The following is a 13,060-nucleotide window of genomic DNA, read 5'->3' on the forward strand; positions in this document are numbered from 1 at the left end:
GGGAGGGACGGCAGCGCCCTGCCCCCCACCGCTGGTCTGCGATGGAAGATCCAAGACTGGACTGGGAACTGGGTGTGAGGATCCCCGGGCGAGCAGAGTTTTGGGAAACAAAAAATAAACAAACAAAAAAACACCAACAAAACCTCGAGGGGGTAGCTCCGGTTTGAGAAGTGGTGAGAGGTTTAGCCGAAGAGTGAAGTCCTCTCAGTTGGGGATTAGTCAAGCAAAATGACTCGGGGGGTAGGCGGGAGAAGTAGTTGTTAGTTTCCTTGTAGGAAGGGAGTAGGAGATAGGGCGTCGTAGGAGGTAGCGAGAAAGTTGTTCAGGAAGAGACTAGTGGTCTCGTGGAAACTGACCAGGATAGTAGGTAACAAGGAATAACATGGGGGCCTTTAATAGGTTCTAATAACTTCAGAAATAGAAGAAACTTCAGCTGCATAATAATACTGACGTGCCTGCCATCTAGGGCCAGAGAATGGGTTCTCAAAGCAAGGTTGTGACTTGCATTCCAGTGCTTTAGGAAAGAAATGTTTAGGACGAGAGCAATCATGTTAGAAAATAAGGACATAGACAAGATGGGGAATTTGAATGGGAAACAGGGAGGAATAGCTGAACTTGATCAGGAAGAGGAGAGGCATGAAGAGGGGTAGGCTTACTTTCTCCAAATTAGAAATAAGTTTGAATTCTGGTTCCACCACCTAGCTTCGATAGCTTAACCTCTCTGTGAAGAAGTTTCATCTATATAATAGGGATACGGATACTTCCTTCTTCTTAGGGTTGTTTTTTTTTTTTCATGTGAATTAATATCTGTGGAACTTTGAGAATAGTAACTGGCACAGAATAAGTCCTATATACTGGATTTTTAAAAAATGTGTAGAGGATGAAGAAAGGCTTAGAATTCTTTAATGCGTCATTCTGGAACTTGAACTTGAACCAGAATCACCTGGAGGGCTTGCTAAAATACAGACTGCTGATTCCATCCAGAATTTCTGATACTGTAGGTCTAGGGTGGGGCCTGGAGTTTGAATTTCTCTCAGGTGATGCTTATGTTGGTCAGGGGAACATTTTAAGAACCACTTGCTTTATTGAAAGTAGTAATAATGTAGCAAGGGATTCCTTGGTGGCTGAGTGATAAAGAATCCACCTGCCAATTGACGAAACGCACTTTGGATCCCTGGGTCGGGAAGATATCCTGGAGAAGGAAATGGCAACCCGTTCCGATATTCTTGACTGGGAAATCCCATGGACAGAGGAGCCTGGCTGGCTACAGCCCTTGGGGTGGGAAAAGAATCAGACACGACTCAGTGAATAAAACAACAAAATAATGTAGCAGCCTTAAAATACCTGTCTACCTGCTAGACAGGTAGAAGCAAATTGCAAAAACAAACAAAAAAAACCCCTAATACTCTATAAGGGGTACCCTGGGTTTTTTTGTTGTTTAGTTGCTAAGCCGAGTCCAACTCTTTTTGACCCATGGACTGCATGCAGCAAGCCATACTCCTCTGTCCTCCCCTGTCTCCCAGAGTTTGCTCAAATTCATGTCCATTGAGTTGATGATGCTTGCTATCTAACCCTCTCATCCTTTGCTCCCCCCTTCTCCTTTTGCTTACCCTATTTTAAGCCTGTTTTTCTAACTGGATGATACTTTATTAGTAACTATAAAATCAATTTAGTGGGTTACCACCAGCATTACAAATAAATGAAATAGAACAGAATTGACTACTATTGCACATGGCAAGGAAAAATATTGTTTTGGAAAATTTTGCTCATACGTGTGTGTTAGTCACTCAGTCGTGTCAGAGTCTTTGTGACCCCATGGACAGTAGCCCGCCAGGCTCCCCTGTCCATGAAATTCTCCAAGCAAGAATACTGGAGTGGGTTGCCATTTCCTTCTCCAGGGGATCTTCCCAAACCAGAGATCGAACCTTGGTCTCCTGCATTGTAGGTGGATTCTTTACCATCTGAGCCACCAGGATGACGTACGTGTGTGTACTAGGTTACAATGTAAAATGTATTTCTTACATTAAAAAGAGTTTGTAAAACTGTTTTGAGCTATGGAATGCAGTAAAAGTGATGTTTCAGTAGGGACATCCAGGAACTGGGTTTATTATTTGTTTTTCTTTTTGTGGTATTTCTTTCTCAGGTGGTGATACATTCTGTTAAATTTCTTCAGTTGATGATTTGGTTTCTCCTGTGTTTGCCTTATCATACTGTGTTGTGTTTCTTTTTAGAAATTGAGAATATTTGGCATGAGTACTGAACGGTATTTGAGGCAGAGAGTTGAAATTGAATGGTGTTTCTCAGATGTGGTCCACTTTTGTTTCACTCATGCCCTCCTCTTTAGCTTTTCTTACCAGTATACTGTAGAGCACAGTCTGTAAAAAACCCAAGTCTACACAGACATATTGACAGTAACAACTAATACTGAAAGAGACTGGTTTGAGAAAAGTTCATGTGTAGAAAGTAAGTAAAAACCAAATAAGACATATTTCAAAAGGGAAAAGCAAAAGGGTGTTTCCTTTTTAGAGAGTAAAAGAATTAAAAAAATTTTTATGGCCTTTCGTACAAAATATATAAAAGCATTTTTAAGAGAACCAAATATACTTCTGTATTTTAGATTTCTAGGTTTTTGAAGAAAAATGGTGATAATACTGGACAATTAAATGCACCTGGGAGAGAGTTTTACCTACAAAGTAGTTTATTAAGCAGGAGCTTTTGTTCTGATGGTTTTCTCCCTTCAGAATGATCTTGATGTGGCATATATTTTAAGTTTTAACTTGTTTGAGGGACCTAAATGTAATCTACATACTTATTTAAAGCTATATTGAGAATATTTACGTATATTTTTTGCTGTTCTTGATTTTTTTTATACGACTAGATGATTTATATTTACAGAGTTAATTTATATCGGTTTTAATGGATGCAAGAACAGAGAAAGCAGTATTAAAAACAAAGAGATTCTTACAGCTCTCTTTAAGATCTTTATTCCAGGAGATATATGTAACCCTTTCATTTATGTTTTATGAAATTGTGAATAAATTTTTGGAGTAGCTTTGCATCAGGAATTTTAGATTTTTCTCTCTCTGAAAAATAATTTTTATTTGTATTTCATTTTTCTTATATTTTATTAAAATTTCAATCTTTGAAAAAAATTTCAGTCTTTGGAAAGCCACAAAATCATGGCATATTTGAGTTGAAACACATAGGCGGTCTTTTCATGAAACAAATTTACTAATTTTTGTGACAAAGGTTGCAAGGATGAAAGCTTTTAAATTCCTTGCATTGAGTTAAATGAAGTATCCCTACCACCAGAATGGTTGTTCTTTAATTATTGTACAGTTGATAGGCACTTTTGTATAGATCATTTGGTTCTTTACTAACTGATGGAAGAATGTAAAATCTTTAATAGAGTGTGGGAAAAATATAAAATTAATTCTTCATAATTGTGCACATTAGTTTGATTACTCGCTTTTTGATAAATGGACTTTATTCAGTTGACTTACTGTTTACCCATAATTTAATCATATTTATCTACAAATAGCTCTCATTGCTCAACCCTTTTTACAGTGAGATTTGTTAATCTGTTGTTGAAAAAAATGGGTGGTTTTTAAATCCCAAAGAAACTGCTTTTGACTGTACAATTTAGTGAGGCTCTTTTTCCCGTTTCAAAGAATATTCATGTAAATTATTTTTACAAGTGGAAGTTCAATTAAAACTAGTTAATTAAGTTCATTTTCTATTTCAGTAAAGTTTTATCTTTTATATGTAGATTCTGATCTCTTTTCTCTGCTTTTTGCTCTCCAAATACTCATACAATAGATCCTAATGGAAGTGTGCTACCTGAAGATCTGGAGTTCTGTGTGTCTTGTTTTTGGTTTGCTGGGAGAATTCCTTTTATCAGAAAAGTTCCCTAGCTAAACTTACTACCTTAAAAAGAGGTATTTTAATAGCGTACTTGGAAAGCTACATTTTATTTTGGACTTGTCAAAATACATATGTTGTGTTTAATAAATTTTGATTTGTACGGAATGGATCTTAAATTTTGCCAATTTCTGAATTCTGATATATGTTTCCTTGGTGGGGCTGGGGAGAAAGGATATAGTTGTACTCCTTAAATTAAAAAACTTTTTTTTTTTTTGCTATCATTTCTTTATCTTGATATAATGGTAAATCTTTTATTTACAAAGAAATATAATTTTTTGAAAATAAAGACCAATTTATTTGCAAAGAAAATTTATCTTCAGTAATTTAACATATTAGAAATCTCATTAAAGGCAAATTGTGTATAAGGCATTTTAGGCTGTTCAACTATGAAATACAAGTACTAATAAATAGGTTGTCTTTATCTTATTGCCATATATTTTTGAGAATATAAAATATGCATTTGGGAAATCTTAGGGCAAAAGGAGGTTTGAGACTAAGGGAGAATGAGGAGAATACTGACGTGTTTGAGGTGGAGTCTGGCGGATCTGCAGGAAGTATGTCTAGAGGAGTGAGCCATTCTTGGCAGTTTTCCTAGCGTGACATATGTAAAGGAGGTTGATCCTATTTGCAACATTCTTGCATGGGCATATTTTTCGTCCTGCTTGTTAGAACTCTTCCTTTGTTGTGTTCCACTCAGGAAAGCATGTCAGAATACAAATGAACACCATGAGAATTGCTAGTCCTAGGATGGGAATCTGGGCTGGACCATGCGGATTTAGAAGGCAGGATACTCGACTCTGCTCTCTAGCTCTTGGGAATAGGTGCCCAACACTTGTTACTAGGCCATGCCTTCCCATTTGTCCTTTTTAATGGAGTCTGGGACTAGGCAGGAAGAAGACTCCAGTCACCTTAAATGGATGAACCAAGGAGTTGGTTAATAATTGACTTCAGTGGCTTCGCTTTCTCTGCCTACCCAGACTCTTTCTCCCTACTTGCTTGTTGCTACCTTACATTCACTAGCAAAGTCTTGAGTTCTCTGATTAGGTAGCAAAATATTAATTATGGTAACCTGTTTGTATTAAAGTTATATAGTTAATTAGAAAAGTGATTATCATCAGATTTTTCCAGTTTAGTTAGGGAGGAAAAGGAATTTAAAGCTGTAGAACACTTGCTTGGCTCCTGAATAAAGACAAAGTCAGGGAAGTCAGGAACACAGAAAAAAAGCAAAATTCATATCTTTTAAGATTGACTGTCTTTGACTTTAGAAAAGTAAGTGATGCTTCTGACTTTTTTAATCAGGAATTTTAGCTCCCAGTATTATTTAATAAATTTTTTTCAACCTAGAATCTCAGACTCACAGAATAGCCTGATGATCACAGAAGTACATTTGTAACTACCATATAGAGAAATTGAAAGAAGTATCATTTGTGTTCTGAGGAAGAATGATAGGATAGAAAAAAACCCAAGTTCTGTGATTGTTTGACCATGGTTTTGAACCCTGGCTCTGTCATTTACTAATTGACTAATTAGGCAGTAGGCAGTTTATGAAATCTTTCATAGCCTTAGTTTTGTCATCTATAAAATGGAGCTTCTAATATCCTCCTTAACTGTCCTGATAATGAGAATTAAACAAAAAGCATTTTATGTAGTACCTTGCATATAGTGGGCACTCAGTACACGATGATGTTAATAATTAGTAATTATAGCAATCTTAGCCCTTTCTTTACTTTGGCAACAAAGGTCCGTCTAGTCAAGGCTATGGTTTTTCCTGTGGTCATGTATGGATGTGAGAGTTGGACTGTGAAGAAGGCTGAGCGCCGAAGAATTGATGCTTTTGAACTGTGGTGTTGGAGAAGACTCTTGAGAGTCCCTTGGACTGCAAGGAGATCCAACCAGTCCATTCTAAAGGAGATCAGTCCTGGGTGTTCATTGGAAGGAATGATGCTAAAGCTGAAACGCCAATACTTTGGCCACCTCATGTGAAGAGTTGACTCATTGGAAAAGACTCCGATGCTGGGAGGGATTGGGGGCAGGAGGAAAAGGGGGTGACAGAGGATGAGATGGCTGGATGGCATCACCGACTTGATGGACGTGAGTCTGGGTGAACTCTGGGAGTTGGTGATGGACAGGGAGGCCTGGCGTGCTGCGATTCATGGGGTCGCAAAGAGTCGGACACGACTGAGTGACTGAACTGAACTAGCTCTTTCTTAATATCCCAGATACTGTGATTATAAGCAATGTGGTAGTTAGAAAAACAGGAATTGACTTTATAATTTTACATGTATTTTAAGTATTTACAATCTTTGTTTTTGTGGTTGGTATACATGGGGTAAAAGGCTAATATTTACTTGGGGTAATGAGGATTATATTTTTTTATGTGGTCACAGGTTGTATCTCCAAGCATATCATCTGATCCTCTTCTGCCTGAGTTTTGCTAACATTGTTGTTCAGCTGCCCGGTCGGTCTAACTCTTTGCAGCCCCATGGACTGCAGGATGCCAGGCCTCCCTGTCGCTCACCATCTCCCAGAGTTTGTCCAAGTTCATGTTCATTGCATCGGTGATACAGTTCAGCCATCTCATCCTCTGATGCCCTCTTCTTCTTCTGCCCTCAGTCTTTCCCAGCATCAGGGATTTTTCCTAATAGTGGGTGCCATTAACCCTACTACTGGAAAAAAAAGTTGAATGTTATAGATTTAATGACTTAAAATTTGTTCTAAATGCTAGTTAGAAAGGATCAGTTTATCTTCCCTTATAGTTAATACATTACTCTTCATGATTCAAGTTGAAGTAGATTTTATTTCTTAAGTTAAGCCCTGTACCTTCCTTAGTTAAGGATTTGGTCAAACGTGAAAGAAAAATCTTTTTTCACATGTAGAAAGCTGTTAAAAGCTATATTATCTCTTAAATTGTCTCTGATGAAAGCAGCTGTATAATTTCCATAACATTCATGATGTTATGGGCTTTATTTTAATTTCATCAGTGAACATAATTTTGAATAGTTAACTATTTTAAAGAGTAGATTTATTCTTTTTTTTCTTTTTTCTTTTTTTTTTTTTGCGGGGAGGGCTGCCTCTCGTGGCTTGCGGGATCTTAATTCCCTGGCCAGGGATTGAATCTAGGCCATGGCAGTGAAAGCACTGAGTCCTAGCTCCTGGATAGTCAGGAAATTCCCAGATCCATTCTTATTTTTGAAAATTCTTTATTATTTGTCGTATGAAGGGGTGTTTTCCTATGGTAGCAGAGTCTTTCTTATTCTTGCGGTGATTATAGTAGTAAATACTGTATTGGGTATATTGGCAAGAAAATGAATTGTGAATATCTATTCATATGACTGGTGGGGCTTCCCTGGCAGTCCAGTGGTTAAGATTCTAGACTTCCAGTGCTGGGGGTGTGGGTTTGATGCCTGTTTGGGGAACTAACATGCTGCACATGCTGCACAGCATGGCCAAAAAAAAAATTTTTTTTTTATGACTGGTCATCATTTCTAAAAATGTTAACATATTTTATCAAAAGCTGTTGATTTCTTAATGCTCCATTCCTTGATATTCCAGCTTAATTTTAGAAACCATACAGCTTGGTATATTATCCTCATATTGGTGAGGATTTTTTAAAAATTTATTTTGTGGTATTAGATTTAATCTTCATAAAGCTGTAAAGTTTTTGAAGTCACGACTTTATCATTTTTGGTATTCTCTGGGATACAAATGTACTGAGTGAATGATGGGGAGACTCTGACCGCCAGTTGAATTTATAACATCAACTAAATTAACTTTGATTGGCCGAGTTCAAATCCAGCTCTACTTCCTTAGGCAAATTAATTTAGTTTTCTCATCTGTGAAATAAATAGCTTTGAGAATTATGAGATAATTTGTGTAAAGCATTTAACAGTACTTAGCTCATAGTAATGGAGAAGGCAATGGCACCCCACTCCAGTACTCTTGCCTGGAAAATCTCATGGGCAGAGGAGCCTGGTAGGCTACAGTCCATGGGGTCACTAAGAGTCGGACATGACTGAGCGACTTCACTTTCCCTTTTCACTTTCATGCATTGGAGAAGGAAATGGCAACCCACTCCAGTGTTCTTGCCTGGAGAATCCCAGGGACGGTGGAGCCTGGTGGGCTGCCATCTATGGGGTTGCTTGCTGCTAAGTCGCTTCAGTCGTGTCTGACTCTGTGTGACCCCATACTTAGCAAACCTTGGCTACTGTTGTAAGGATGCAGGATTGCAGGTAGGAGGTAAAGTGAACAAAGCAGATAGGAGGCAAAAGATTTTTCTGTTTTTTTTTTTTTTTTGCATGGACTATGGAAGAATCATATATTAAATTGAACTATGAAACTTAAACTTCATTAGACATTAAAAGCAATCTTGAATTCTTCTTGACTCTGTTGTCTTATTTTTGGTTCAGTCAACCTGTGGAAAAATTTGAGTATTTTAAATCAGCTGTATTTTTTGCCATTCAGTCATAGTAAATTCTTAATTATCTATACCCAGATTAGCATTGTTATAATTAATCCCTAAATTCTTTTGGATTATGAAGTATAGCTAAGGAACCAATTAGATACATTTTTCATTAGACTTAAGTTTTATTTAAGGTAATATTTAAATACTGTATCTCCTTGGCATTGAATAGCTTCATTGGCAGTTCTTAATCTGTTGCCTGCAACTCTTTGGATTGAGGGGTAGATATTTTCTGTGGTTAGTAAAGCTCTCTCAAATCCATTTGCTCATCAAATATTATCTGTAGACAAAAGTAATAAGTTCTAAATACCTATATGCATTATACTTACATGTACTGCGTACTGTGTACTAAGTCACTTAAGTCGTGTCTGACTCTCTGCAACCCTATGGACCCTCTGTCCTTGGGATTATCCCAGGCAGGAATACTGGAGTGGGTTACCACCTCCTCCAGGGGATCTTCATGATCCAGGGATCGAAGCCAAGTCTCTTATGTATCCTGCATTGGCAGGCAGGTTCTTTACCACTAGCGCCACCTGGGAAGCCTTACACTTACATATATGTTTAACATTTATTACTTTGTACATCTATACGTATGCATATACGTTTATATTTGTAGAATTGTTGTTCTTCAGTAGCTAAGTCAGACTCTTTGTGACCCCATGGACTGCAGCACACCAGGCTTCCCTGTCCTTCACTATCTCCTGGAGTTTGCTTAAAATCATGTCCATTGTGTCAGTGATGCCATCCAACCATCTCATCCTCTGTCACCCCCTTCTCTTGCCCTCAATCTTTTCCAGCATCAGGGTCTTTTTCAATGAGTCGGCCCTTTGCATCAGGTGGCCAAAGGATTAGAACTTCAGCATTAGTCCTTCCAATGAATATTCAGGGTTGATTTCCTTTACAATTGACTGGTTTGATCTCCTTGCAGTCCAAGGGACTCTCAAGAGTCTTCTCCAGCACCACAATTTGAAAACATCAATTCTTCATCACTCAGATTTCTTTATGGTTCAGCTCTCATATCCGTACATGACTACTGGAAAAACCATAGCTTTGACTATATGAAACTTTGTGGGCAAAGTGATGTCTCTCTGTTTAATACACTGACTAGGTCTGTCATAGCTTTTCTTCCAAGGAGCAAGTGTCTTTCAGTTTCATGGCTGCAGTCACTGTTAGCAGTGATTTGGGAGCCCAAGAAAATAAAATGTGTCACTCTTTCCACTTTTTTCCCTTCTATTTGCTATTAAGTGATGGAACTGGATGCCATAATCTTCATATTTTAAATGTTGAGTTTTAAGCCAGCTTTTTCACTCTTCCTTTATCACTCTCATTTAAGAGACTCTTTAGTTCTTCTTCGCTTTTTTAGAGTGGTATCATCTGCATATCTGAGGTTGTTGATATTTCTCCTGCAATCTTGATTCCAGCTTGTGATTGATCCAGCCTGGCATTTTGCGTGATACACTCTGCATATAAGTTAAATTAGCGTGGTGACAATATACAGCCTTGGCAAACTCCTTTTTCAGTTTTGAAGCAGTCTGTTATTCCATGTCCAGTTCTGACCATTGCTTCTTGACCTTAATACAGGTTTTTCAGGAGACAGGTAAAGTGGTCTAGTGTTTCCATCTCTATAAGAATTTTCCACAGTTTGTTGTGATCCGCATAGTCAAAGGCTATAGCGTAGTCAACGAAGCAGAAGTAGCTGTTTTTCTGGAAACCTCTTGCTTAATTTGTGATCCAACGGATCTTGGCAGTTTGATCTCTGGTTCCTCTGCCTTTTCTAAATCCAGCTTGTACATCTGCACATTTTCGGTTCACGTACTTTCGAAGCCTAGCTTGAAGGATTTTGAGCATTACCTTGCTAGCATGTGAAAATGAGTGCAGTTGTACAATAGTTTGAGTATTCTCTGGCATTGGAATCAAAACTGACCTTTTCCAGTCCTGTGGCCACTGCTAAGTTTTCCAAATTTGCTTGACATACATATTGAGTGCAGCACTTTAACAGCGTCATCTTTTAAGATTTTTAAATAGCTTAGCTGGAATTTTGTCACCTCCACTAGCTTTGTTTGTAATAATGCTTCTAAGGCCCGCTTCATTTCACACTCCAGGTTGTTGGCTTTAGGTGAGTGAACACACCATTGTTGTTATCTGGGTCATTAAGACCTTTTTTGTATTTTTTATGCTATTTTATATATTCTTATGTATATTCTTGCCACCCCTTCTTAATCTCTTCTGCTTCTATTAGGTCCTTGACATTCTGTCCTTTACTGTGCCAATCCTTGTGTGAAATGTTCCCTTGATATCTCCAGTTTTCTTGAAGAGCTCTCTAGTCTTTCCCATTCTACTGTTTTCCTCTATTTCTTTGCATTGTTCACATAAAGAAGGCTTTCTTATCTCTCCTTGCTATTCTCTGTAACAACTCTGTATCAGTTGGGTGTATCTTTCCCATCTTTCCCTTTCTCCCTTGCCTTTCGCTTCTCTTCTAAGCTATTTGTAATGCCTCCTCAGACAACCACTTAGCCTTCTTTCATTACTTTTTCTTGGTCACGGCCTCCTGTAGGTACAAGCCTCTGTCCGTAGTTCTTTAGGCACTTTGTCTATCAGATCTAATCCCTTGAATCTGTTTGTTACTTCCACTATATAATCATAAGGGATTTGATTTAGGTCATACCCGAATGGTACAGTGGTTTTCCCTACTTTCTTCAATTTAAGTCTGAATTTTGCAATAAGGAGCTCATGGTCCACAGTCAGCTCCAGGTCTTGTTTTTGCTGACTGTATAAAGCTTTTCCATCTTTGGCTGCAGAAAATAAATCAGTCTGATTACAGTATTGACCATCTGCTGATGTCCATGTGTAGAGTCTGCTCTTGTGTTGTTGAAAGAGGGTGTTTGCTATGACCAGTGGGTTCTCTTGGCAAAACTCTATTAGCCTTTGCCCTGCTTCATTTTGGGCTTCCCTGGTAGCTCAGCTGGTAAAAAATCCACCTGCAATGCAGGAAAATCTGGTTCGATTCCTGGGTTGTGGGAAGATCCCCTGGAGAAGGGATAGGCTACCCACTCCAGTATTCTTGGGCTTCCCTGGTGGCTCAGTTGGTAAAGAATCCACCTGCAATGCGGGAGACCCCAGTTCTATCCCTGGGTTGTGGGAAGATCCCCTGGAGGAAGGCATGGCAACCCACTCCAGTATTCTTGGCTGGAAAATCCCCATGGACAGAGGAGCCTGGCGGGCTACAGTCCATGGAGTTGCAAAGAATTGGACATGACTTCAGTAACTAAGCACAGTGCAGCATTTTGTACTCTGAGGCCAAACTTGCCAGTTACTCCAGATATCTCTTGACTTCCTACTTTTGCATTACGATCCCTTTTGATGAAAAGGACTTCATTTTTGGTGTTAGTTCTAGAACGTCTTCTTGTAGGTCTTCATAGAACTGTTCAACTTCAGCTTCTTTAGCATCAGTGGTTGGGGCATAGACTTGGATACTGTGGTGTTGAATGATTTGCCTTGGAAATGAACCAAGATCATTCAGTCATTTTTGAGATTGCACCTAAGTAGTGTGTTTCAGACTGTTTTGTTGACTATAAGGGCTACTGCATTCTATGGGATTCTTGCCCACAGGAGTAGATGTAATGGTCATCTTAATCCAGTTTCCCACTCCCATCCATTTTAGTTCAGAGTCCTAAAATTACATCCAATTTGAAGAATAGTAGTGAAAGTAGTGTAGTGAAAGTGTTAGTTTCTCAGTCGTGTCTGAGAGTCATATGACACCATGGACTGTATCCCATCAGGCTCCTCTGTCTGTGGAATTCTCCAGGCAGGAATACTGGAGTGGGTAGCCAGCCATTCCCTTGTCTAAGGGATCTTCCCAACCCAGAGATTGAACTTGGGTCTCCCGCATTGCAGGCATATTCTTTATGCCTGAGAATAAGGCATACAGCCTTATGGTCTGAGCCACCAGGGAAGCCCAATTTGAAGAATATGTACATTCAAATAAATGTTGAGATGAATTTTTAAAATTTTCACTTTATAAGGCTAGACTGAATTCATAGGTAGCCTTGGTTATTTTGACTCCTCCATTTTCTGGCTGAAAATTCAGGTATTACCATGTAGGGATTGGTTAATATTTTGTCTTTTAAAAAGCTGCATCATACTAAGAGCTCTCAGCCTACTTTTTCTACCCTTTTCTTACCCAAATGTATCATTTCAGAAACTTCTCTTCCCCCAAAATGGCATATACCTTTTACAAAATTCAGGTGTAATTGATATGTAATTAAATTGCATATATTTAAAGTATACAGTTTCATGAGTTTTTATCTATTTACATACTACAATCAAAATAAGGAATATACCAGTTTAAAAGTTTCCTTATGCCCTTTGGGTAAGGTTTACCCTTTGGTAAACCATCTCTCCCTTTCCACACTCAGAATAACAATCTGCTGTCAGTACAGTTTGCATTTTCTAGTATTTTATGCAAAGAGAATTGCATGGTGTATACTCTTTGAGAGGGAGGTCTGGTGTCTTTCACTTTGTCTTGAGGTTTATCTATGTTATTTTGTGTATCAGTAATGTGTTCCTTTTTATTCCTGAGTAGCCCCACTCAGGGACGGGGGAGCCTGGTGGGCTGCCATCTGTGGGGTCACACACAGTCGGACACGACTGAAGTGACGCAGCAGCAGCAGCAGCCCC

General features: G+C 38.6%; 1 protein-coding gene across 8 annotated transcripts in view; it reads left to right on the forward strand.

The window, feature by feature from the left end:
* The window catches only part of NUMB (numb homolog (Drosophila)), a 163,754-nt gene that overhangs the window by 914 nt on the left and 149,780 nt on the right, over nucleotides 1-13,060 (forward strand). The window lies entirely within an intron of this gene.

Source organism: Bison bison, unplaced genomic scaffold (genome assembly GCF_000754665.1).
Source record: "Bison bison bison isolate TAMUID 2011002044 unplaced genomic scaffold, Bison_UMD1.0 scf7180017864368, whole genome shotgun sequence".
In the NCBI taxonomy this organism is placed as follows: domain Eukaryota; kingdom Metazoa; phylum Chordata; class Mammalia; order Artiodactyla; family Bovidae; genus Bison; species Bison bison.